The sequence below is a fragment of the Suricata suricatta genome, chromosome 12, assembly GCF_006229205.1.
Source record: "Suricata suricatta isolate VVHF042 chromosome 12, meerkat_22Aug2017_6uvM2_HiC, whole genome shotgun sequence".
NCBI classification, from domain to species: domain Eukaryota; kingdom Metazoa; phylum Chordata; class Mammalia; order Carnivora; family Herpestidae; genus Suricata; species Suricata suricatta.
Window position 1 is genome coordinate 43,563,819 of NC_043711.1, and position 11,366 is coordinate 43,575,184.

Below are 11,366 nucleotides of genomic sequence, written 5' to 3' on the forward strand. Positions count from 1 at the left end.
AAGAAGCATATTATTCATGACACTTTTGATGCAAGAGACTTAAAGCCCATCCCAAACTGGCTTAAACAGAAATGTGAGTGTGGGGGAGGGGGCAGCGTTACTACTTTCCATGAATGAAAACTCAGGCAATAGCAAATCTCCAGTAAAGCTACACCCAGGACAGCAAATGATGTCACCAAGACTCGGCTCTCTTCTCAGCTGGGTATGTTCTCAGTTATGGGGCTCGGATGTCTTTTCATGATGGTGTCCAGGAGTGTTAGGTTTGGTCTTCAAATCTCCACATCAGGAGACATGGTCTCCCTGGTGTTCCAGCAAAAGTTCTGGAATTACCTTGGGTTGACTGTATCAGTCACCTGGAAAGAAGTCTGCATTGTTCTTTTTTTTCTTTTTTTTCAGTTTATTTATTTTTGAGAGACGGAGAGAACCAGCAGGGGAGAGGCAGAGAGAGAAGGAAACAGAGGGTCTGAAGTGGGCTCTGTGCTGACAGCAGAGCCCAATGCGGGACCTGAACTCATGAAATGTGAGATCATGACCTGAGCTGAAGTCAGACGCGTAGCCCAGGAACCTCATACATGTTGTGACAGCTTATGGAGAGCACAGCTCCTTCCCATGCTTGCCCGTCAGCTGGAGGCTCTGGTCCATTATGCACTGGCTGAAAAGAAGGGAGGGATTACTGAGAGCCGAATCACCTAATGTTTACTACATCAAGAACAGCAAAGAACATTTAGCTTAATTTTCTTCTAACTCAGTGTTCCCTGAGAAATAAATGATATTAACTTGTTTTATTGCTTTGAAAATAATTTAGGAGTTATAAAACTTGGCAGTGTCAGCGGGCTTTCGATGGCTAGTGCTCTATGTGGAATCAAGTGAGCCAAACATTAATGCATTAACTGATTTTTCAATCAGTTTACCTCTGTTTAAACAGGTGAAGGAGATGCATGTAGAAAGTCTGTGGAAATTCCAACAGCTCTCACACTTTGAACTTAGACTGTGAGGGGCTGTTAGTCAGTCATTGTAGTAAATTTATTATACCATGGTGCTTGAACATGTCCATTGCCAGACAAAGTTCAGATTTATGGGCAATCATACATTATGTATCAGATATTTAAAAAAAGTTTTATGCTATTGCACTAAATTTCAAGAAAATATAAATCCTGACAAAGAGGAAACTACTCTAAAAAAATCTGTGGCTTATGCTCACCCCCTTGCAGTTCCTTCAGTGATCAACTGTGTATTTGTGTTTAGTTTCTCACAAAGAATGTTGAGACATTAATAGTAGTGTTCAGAAGCAAAGTGTTGTAAAAGGAAAAGGGCTTTTAGTTCAAACAAAACTGCATTAATTTTTCATTTTAAAGTCATGAAGGTTGTAGTGTTACTAAGCCCTAGAACCACCCTAACAAAAAAACGTTAGTCCTAAGTAAAAGCACAAATTGACTTTTTAGGTGGATAGTAGGGAAGATGTGTAAGAAATCAGAACCAGATTTAAAAAAAACATCATTTATGACCACTAGAGAATGATACTGACAGATTGTACTCATTGAAACATTTTTTTAAGTGGGCCCCATGTTAAGTGCAGAGCCCAACATGGGGTTTGAACTCACAACCCTAAGATCATAACCTGAGCTGAGATTAAGAGCCCATCACTTAACACACAGAGCCACTGAGGGGCCCCCTGACATAAATTTTTAAATGAGTCTAATTCTCCACCAAAATAAAGGAAAACTGAGAGCAAAATGTGATTAAATATTGTGACTTCTCACCACAAATTCATTGTCGAGTAAGTCATGGGACTGGATAAATAAAAACATTTTAAGACGAGATAGAATATATTGTCCTGCACCACCATGTACAGATGAAATTCACCAAGTGCTAGACGAGAATCTAATACTTGTATTTGCAAAAGGTGGAAAAAAATTTTTAAAGGAAGGGATCATCATCAGATTGCCAGCTCTTAATACTTTCTCATATTCATGCACATTTTCAAAGTGAAAAGTTGTCTCACTGCTACACACACACACACACACACACACACACACACACACAGGCGCGCGCACACACGGCAGTATCTGGTCTCTCCACCAGCTAGAGGAGGCTCATATTTAGGTAACGACGTCTTCCGTTCCTTTCATCTCTCATTCTGTTTCTTCCAACCTTCCACTTCCTTTGTTTTAAAACATTCTCTTCCCTCCTCCTCTATTTTAAAATTATTTTATTCATCTATTGAATATTTATTTGACACTGGCTTAAAAATAAACCAATGAATTCATCTTCAAAAAGTAACACAATATATTCTCTGCAAAGTATTCTGAAAAAAATCTTTTTTCTACACATAGAAAAATATCATAGCATATGGTTGAGAATAACGGTGCCAGAATATTTGGTTCAGAATAATTTTTAACTTTTTAAAAAATCTTTTTTAACTTTTTATATTGAAATTATTTCACACTTAGAGAAATATTACAATATAGTAAAAAGAATAATGCTTTTCACCCAGATTCAATATGTCAATCTTTTACATTTATTTTCTATTTTTCTGATACCTTTAAGAGTAAGTTATAGACAGGATGACCTATTATTCCTAAATTTTCATGCATATTTCTTTTTTTAATGTTTATTTATTTTTTGAGACAGAGGAGAGAGAGAGTGTGTGTGTGTGTGTGTGTGTGTGTGTGTGCACGCCCAAGTGGGTTAAGGGCAGATAGAGAGGAAGCGAGAGAATTTGAATTAGGCTCCGTGCTATCAGCACAGACCCTGCAGAGGGGCTGGAGCTCACAAACTCTGAGATCATGCCGTGAGCCAAATTCAAGAGTTGGATGCTTAACCTGCTTAACCAACTGAGCTACCCAGCCACCCTTGTAATGTGTATTTCTTAGAAGCTTGGCTATTTCTCTTATAACTATAGTGCAATTATTAAAATTAGGAAATTAACATTAAAACATTACTAGCATGTAATCGATAGGCATTATGCTAATGCAATTTAAAATTCAGACTTCTCAATTATCTTTGTAACGCTGATTATGGCTAAAGAAATATATATATTTTTCCTATGCAGGATTTCATCCAAGAGCTCACAATGCATTTTATTATCATGCCTCTTTAATTTTCTTTAATCTGGAACAGTTCTTTAGGCTTGCTTTTTTTGTGACCCAAGAGTTATTGAAGAGTATGGGCCTTTTTTTATTATTATTAATATGTCAAATATGTTATATGATTAGATTCCAGTTGGGTTTTGTTGTTGTCATTTCTTCTTCTTCTTTTTCTTTTCCTTTTGGCAGAAATACCTCAAAAAAATTCTTTGTGCTTGTCAGTGAATCATATTAGAACAATTAATGGTGATTTTAAGTTTGATCACTTGGCTAAGGTAGTATCTGTTAAGTTTCTTCATTATAAAGCTACATTTTTTCCTATTTGAATTTAATAGATACCCTTTGGAGAAAATATTCTGCTTATCATTAAAATACTCAGTAGTAGTTTCACTGACAATTGATGATCCTGTCCCAAATGATGTATACTCTTGGTGATTGACAAATAGTGATTTTCCAATTCCTTCCATGCTTATATGTTTATTTAGCTTATGTTCAAATATAAGGAAGAATTCCACCCCATTCATTCATTCACTTTTACCATTACTGGCTCATAGAATTATTTTCTTCTATACAGCAGGACTACCACTACTCACCCTAATGTTCACATTTTCTGATAAGCCATCATTTTGCAAGAGATACACGTATCAAACCGTCACACTGTACACCTTAAGCTTACACAATGTTATATCTCAATTATATCTTCAGAAAGCTGGAAAAAAGTTTTGAGTCGGCCAAATTTTAGGTGAATAATATAACCACACACAAGGGGATACAGCAGGGACCCAACATAAGTAAACTGTGCGCACGTAATTTTGATTACACACCTTCATGGTAAAGACAAAAATAATTTAAGCAAGTATTAAACTCTGATTTGTAGATTTTTTTTTGTTCTGGTATCAGTTGGCAATTCTAAAACTACATTATGTGAGTTTAGTTTTAAACAAGTTAAATCAGTTTACTACTTATGGTGGGAACTTTATGTCCCACTGTTGGAAGCTAGAAAAAACCCAAACATCTTATGTTGGATTGACACTGGAAGTATTACTTACACAAAATAATACCTTGATATACATAAAGATACATGCTATAGAAATACAGATGCTTGTGTATATAGCTGTGTGTATATATGTATATTGAATCTGAGCATGCTAATGGCCTGATGTAAGAACAGAACTCTTAGGGGTATCTGAGGGGCTCAGTTAGTTTGGCTCAGGTCATGATCTCACAGTTCACAAATTTAGGCCCTGTGTCAGGCTCTGTGCTGACAGTTCACAGCCTGCAGCCTGCTTCGGATTCTCTCTCTCTCCCTCTCTCTCCCCTCCCCCATGAGTGTGCATGTTTTTTCTCTCTCCTGCCCCCCTCTCTTTCTCTCAAAAAAAAACCAAAACATGGGGCACCTGGGTGGCTCAGTCGGTTAAACGTCCAGCTTTGGCTCAAGGGATGATCTCATGGTTTGTGGGTTTGAGCCTGGCATCCGGCTGTCTGCTGACAGCTCAGAGCCTGAGCCTGCTTCAGATTCTGTATCTCCCTCTCTTTCTGACCCTCCCCTGCTCACACTATCTCTCTGTTTCTCAAAAATAAATAAAAAACATTTAAAATTTTAAAACTTAAAAACATTTAAAAAATTAAAAAATAACACAATTCTTAAAGTATTGTCTATTCTCTATGGATACCCTCTAATACTCATAGCAAGTAACAAAGGCATCATATTAGAGTCTTGTTTACATTCTACGTGTAAAGTTAAGAGCACATATGACATCACATTTGTTAAATACTACAAAGTTGTTCATTATTAGTCACTGTTTTAATTTCTTTCAGGGTCAAAATAAGGTGTTCTTCGGAAGTTGGAAATGAATGAAGTTAACTCACTTTCAGAGTCAAGCTATAATAAACTGTAAAATCAACTATTTGAAGATCAAAAAAAGAAATGTATAAATCTATCTCATGCCAGCAGGACTTGATTGTAACTTGATGGGATGTGCTAATATATCCAAGAAAAGAAAACGTCTAACAGAATGCAGAGCTGGCAGAGGGGCAGTAAGAAGCACCAGTTGACTGTCACCATCCTCAAGATCTGTCCAAGAGGGGAAATGACACTATCCACACCGAACATAGAAGCTTCAGTCTCAGCGGATGGTATATCCCTACAGTTGGCAGACATACATATTACAAACTTATATAAGATTGAAATATAACTCACACTGTTCAATTCCAGGCTCACCAACTGACTTTTAGATCTCCACTTGTCATAGGAAATGGAGCCTATGAGCCAATAGACAATACTGAGACATCATAAGGCAATCTCAACAGTTACAGCTTTCATTGTAAACTAGTATATTTTCAGTCTTAACTCTACATCGGATTTGGTTACTGTGACTCTGCCCTGAGTAGTTATCCTACCATATTCTGTTGCTAAGTCAGATTATCTAGCGATAGCGATCCAGAAGGTTGTCAGGAAACAAGACAGCCTCGCTAGAGTAAGCAAATCTCTTCAGATTTCCAAATTAGGCAAATTAAAGTCTTCAGGTGTCTAAAGGTGTGAATAGCATTATTTCAATAACTTAATTTACTAATTGCCTATTCTTAACCAAGCATTAATTTAGGGGACTTACCAGTAGCACTGGAATCATCTATCTTACATATCAAAGTACAAAATGTCCACGTTCACTTTTATGTACTGTGGCATATAATCAAAGTAAAATTTATGTTTTAAGTTAATAAACAGCCATATTTTTACAACAGGAGCATAAGCAGAATCTGACTAATGAACTTGTTCATTATAATTCCCTGCCAGTCCCACTGGCTTATTTTCTACCTAGGAAGTAAGCTTGATAAAGATTTTAAGCCAAACTCTCTGCAATCTTGAGTAATTCTTAAAGAATTATCTTTGAATAACTATTTGGTTAATATTGTTACTGCCAGAGAGAATTATTTCCTCTTTTACATGAGCATCTTTAGTGCCGTTTGATCAATTAAAAACAGACAACCATTTAAAGCAACAATCTCTCTGATAAGAATTTACCTCACAAATAGATATATTTGCAATTTGTATGCTTAATGTATGAATTGTGATGCTAGGTGCACAAGTATTTCTAACAGCAAAAATTAGCAGAAAAAAACTTGAATGTTTATCAAGAGTAGATTAGTTACATAAAATGTGGTGTAGCCATATAACAAGCAAGGCGTTCCATAAAATAAAGCAGATTTATCATGAAATCAAAGAGCTCCCAAAATGTAGTACTAAATTTAAAAAAAAGTAAAGAACAAAAGAGTGTATAAACTAAAATTACTATGTAAAGAAAATTTTTATAATATAGCTAAGATTCTATATAGTGCATACTTTATTTTTTAATATTTATTTATTTGAGAGAGAGAGAGAGAGAGAGAGAGAGATTCAGAGAGAAAGAATGAGCAGGGGAGAGGCAGATACAGAATCTGAAGCAGGCTCCAGGCTCTGAGCTGTCAGCACAGAGCCGGATGTGGGGCTTGAACCCACAAACTGTGAGATAATGACCTGAGCTGAAGTCAGACGCTCAACCAACTGAGCCACCCGGGCACCCTAATAAATATTTTATTTGTATACATATGTGTGTTTAAATACATACACACCACAATGTTTGTGTTTTGTTTATTTCTTTGCAGAGATACACCAAAACTTGTTAACATTATTTATTTTCCTGGAGAGGAGAATTGGAAGTAGAAACCTGTTCTTTTTTCCTCTGAGCTCTATAATGAAAGCTAAATCTTGTTGATTGCTGTTCCCAGCACTACTGCACCTAAAATAGAGTGTGGCATATAGAAAAACACTCAATAACTCTTTGTTGAATGAAGAAAAGTTGAAAGGATGAACTTTATTCCTTTCAGTACAATTTGAGTTTTCTAATCATGTGCATGAATATTTTTTAATTAAAAAATGCAATCCGGATTATCTTAGTTGTGTTGTGTACCTCTTCAGCTGTATCATTTATGTTTAATTGTAGTTTAAAACGTTTCTGTGCTATATAAGTTATTGCAAGGGTTTTACCTATTCTGGCTCTGCTCTGAACTGCTTCTCCATCCCCATTTTGTAAAGTATGAGAATCTCATTGCTTCTGACTCAGACCAAGGGGCTCATCGGTAGCATAATAGTCAGATGTGGTGACACCCACCCTGTTTGTGAGAGATTCTCCATAGATGCCCAGCCCTTCTGTCTCTTGTTTCACTTACTCTTTGGGAAACTCCTGCAGAGCATTTCAGAATGGCGCATCCAGAGTGACCCTTTATCACCTTTTCCCTGTTAACTGCCCTTCGGTTGTTAGCCCACAGACGCAATTTTACCAACACCTGTAAACATGTATCCAACCCTTTCCTGGCTCTTTCTTCTCTTTCTCACCTAAAAAGACACAAAAATCCAAGACTTGGTCCTCATTTATCCTCTCTGTCTATACTTCCTCTTTAAGTGAATTACCGAGGTAGGCTTTAAAGTTAATATACAACAATTCTAAAATTTACATTTCAGGGCTTAACTTCAACCTGGAACTCCAGATTTAAGTATCTGAATGCTGTTTTCCATAATTCCAGCTGGATGTTCAATGGACATCTCCAAATTAGTTTCCAAACCAAACCCATCAGTTTTTCTCTATTGCAAATAATATCAATGCTAATTATTTAGACATCCAAACCTAAAACTAGGCATTATCTTAATATCATTGTTTTACTCCATACTCCACATACAATTAATCAGCAATGTGTGGCAAGCTTTACCTTACGATAGGTTGAGAATCAATCCTACCACTTCCATCACGGCCATCCTGGTCTAGCAATAATCACCTTTCCCCAAAACTACTACATAGCCTCCTTCTTCCTTGCTTCTACCCCAGCCTGTCACTGTATTCATGATTCACACAGTAGTGGGAGTGCTTTTCACAAACAAACAGAGGACACTGAAATTCTCTAAGGGTTTCCAATTATGGCCAGCAGAGAATCAAGATTCTTCCATTGACCCTTTATTGTTATTTCCTATCATACAACCCAAACTCCCACCCCCAACCTGGCTGCCCCTTACCAGAGAAGTTAGTTTCATTTTTATTCAATTAACCAAACACGTTCCTGTTGCATGAAACATTTTTCTCCAGATTTTAATGGAGCCCATTTCTTTTCATCCTGCAGGTCTCTGTTAAAGTGTTGTTTCCCCGGAGAGGTCTTCCCTGACAAACCTACTGAAATATGAATCTTTGTGGCTATTTACCATTACTTATTTTTTATTGCACTTTTCACTGTATAAAGTTGCATTATGTATTTGTTACTTTCTTTATTCTCCTCTAGAATTCAGTTTTCCTGAGGGCAGTTACACTGAAGAAATGTCATAAGTATTCTTTGAGTGTTGATTGTATTGTTCCTCTCTGAACTTCTCTACACATTCTCTGGCTGTATCAGAGAAATAATACCTAAATGTTTGAGTAGTTGAAGCATATAATCTATAAAATATTCCAGATTTGGGGTGTCTGGGTGGCTCAGTCGATTAAGCATCTGACTTTGGCACAGGTCATGATCTCACAGTTCATGGGTTTGGATCCCACTCTGGGCTCTGTAATGACAGCCTGCAGCCTGCTTTGGATTCTCTGTCTCTCTGACTCTCCCTCACTCACAATCTGTCTCTCTCTCTCTCTCTCTCAAAAAAAAAAAAAAGGAACATTAAAAAAGTATTGCAGAATTATACTTGAATTTTCACCAGAGGGTTTAAAAGTAAATTTATTCTCATGTATATTCATTTATGACTTCTCTGTCCTTTTAATTTCCCGCCACATACATTTGCCATATGTAATTCTTGAACAGATAGAATAAAAAAGAAGAATCCAGAATATTATCCCCAAATATTGGGGTCCATTAATTTTAGATTAGGCCAACTAGATACATTTAACGTTTTAATATGCATTGATTTCTTTGACAAACTAAATCTCAGATTACAGATAAGTGATGTTTTTGTTTGTATTCCTTTGTATGCAAAGGACATCACACCTTTAAATTTGACAGGACATTTGTCTTGATTAATGCTAATCTCCTTGAAAAGAGATCTTGGGTCAATAGTCATTAACATTTGGTTTATGCTTAACTGAAAATATTTACTTGCTTCAAAGTTTAAGAAACTAGAAATTCAGATTTTTCAAATTCCAATCTTACTCTTTGGGGTGCCTGAGGTTAAGCCTCCAACTTCAGCTCAGGTCATGATCTCATGGTTTGTGAGTTTGAGCTCTGCGTTTGGCTTTGTGCTGACAGCTCAGAGCCTGGAGCCTGCTTCCGATTCTGTCTTCCTCTCTCTCTGCCCCTCCCCTATTCATACTGTCTGTCTCTCAAAAATAAATGAAAAATGGTAAACATTTTTTTAAAGTAAGTCTCTTTAACACTATATGTTCATATCCACTATATCTAATTCCCAAAGCACTGAGAAACTACAAGGTATTTTGAATGTTCTGAAATGGCCTAAGATTTAATGAGATAGTTGTAGCATCTAAGCACGTATTCTATATTTTAGGTCAATATTGTTGATTTTTTCCACCTAGCAAATGACAGTTCTACTCTGGGTAAAAATACCAATGAAAATAATATATGTTATGAATACTTAATAAAAAATAATGAAAGAAGTCAAGATGGTATAGATTCACCTTCCCCTGTTCCTCTCCTGAACCTACAGCTGAATACCTTGGAAATCATTCAAAGGACAATGACAAAAGGACTCTGGAAGCTAGTAACTAGAAGTCAGACTGGTTAGGCAGCTCAGAGAACTTGAGGAAAACAGTGTGATGAGTTTTCTGACTTTCCTTTTATCTCTCTTATTTCCCAGAGTTCTACAACCAGAGTTGCTAACATACAGACAAGAAAACAAAGAATGCCCATTTTTAAAAATCTTTATTTATTTTTAAGAGAGAATGCATGCACGAGTGGAGGAGAGGCATAAAGAGAGGGAGACAGAGAATCCAAAGCAGGATCCTTGTGGTCAGGGCAGAGCCTGATGTGGGACTCTATCCCATGATGTGAGATCATGACCTGAACTGAAATCAAGAACTAGAAATTCAATCTATTTGAGCCACCTGGCTGCTTCAAAGAATGCCTACCTTTTTGTTTATTTATTAATTTTTGAAAGAGAGCACACACAAGTGAGGGAGGGGCAGAGAGAGAGGAAGACAGAATCCCAAAGGAGGCTCTGCCTGACACAGGGCTTGAACTCCTGAACCACGAGATAATGACCTAAATCAAAATGAAGAGCTGGACGCCTTACTGGCTAAGCTACCCAGGTACCCCACCAAAAAAAAAAAAAAAGCCTATTTTTGTGGCCCAAAGACAAGAACAGGAAAAGTCCGGCAGAGACCTAGTGGGAAGCCCTAAGCCCCATTCCACAACCAGAGCAGTAGCAGGCAGGCTGATCTGTCTGCAGTCACATCTTCAAAGCCCAGGTGAGCTGGCTCAATGCCCACCCCAACCTGCGGTGCTCCAGGCAGTGAGATCTGCTCTCCCCAGCCGCAGCCATAACGCTCTGGCCAGACAATCTGCACACCAGAGTCCATCTCTCTGTTCTCAACCCACTGGCACAAGGCGATCCTGATGCACTGCCTACTGCCTGCTTCCCACTATAAAGGTAGCACAGAAACGCAGGGGGGCCACGGAATCCACTAACACTCATGTAGCGCCACTACAGACCAGAGAACCCAGAAATAGACCAGCAGACCATATTTATGCCAAATTGGTGTTTTACAAAGGAGCCAAAGCAACTCCAAGGAGGAAGGAGAGCCTTTTCAACAAACAATGTGGAAGCTATGGAACATCCACAGACAAGCCCTGCCTGCACTGCCAAAAAAAGAAAAAAAAAGTAATAAAATAAAACCAAAAAACAAAACAAAAAACTTCAGTATAAATCTCATATCTTATACAAAAATTAACTTGATACGTAAAAGGGATCATGGAGTTAAGTGTAAATGTAAAACTATAAAATGTCTAGAGAATTTCACCGGGATCTAGAACTAGGAAAAGGCTTCTTAGCCTTGACACCCAAAGCATGATCCATAAAAGGAAAAATTGACAATTGTGACCTCATGAAAATGAAACAACAACAATCAACCTTTTTCTCCATGAAAGTCCCTGTTAAGAAGATGAAAAAATGAGCTTTGAAGTTCATTGTCTGAGTGAAGGGGACACAGGATCCTCCTTTGAAATTTCCTAAAAATTTATATTTGCTTTAAAATTAAAAGCTAAATAATTAAAGAAAAATAACAGAAAACACAGAAGCATTGGCATGGAGGAAGCTTT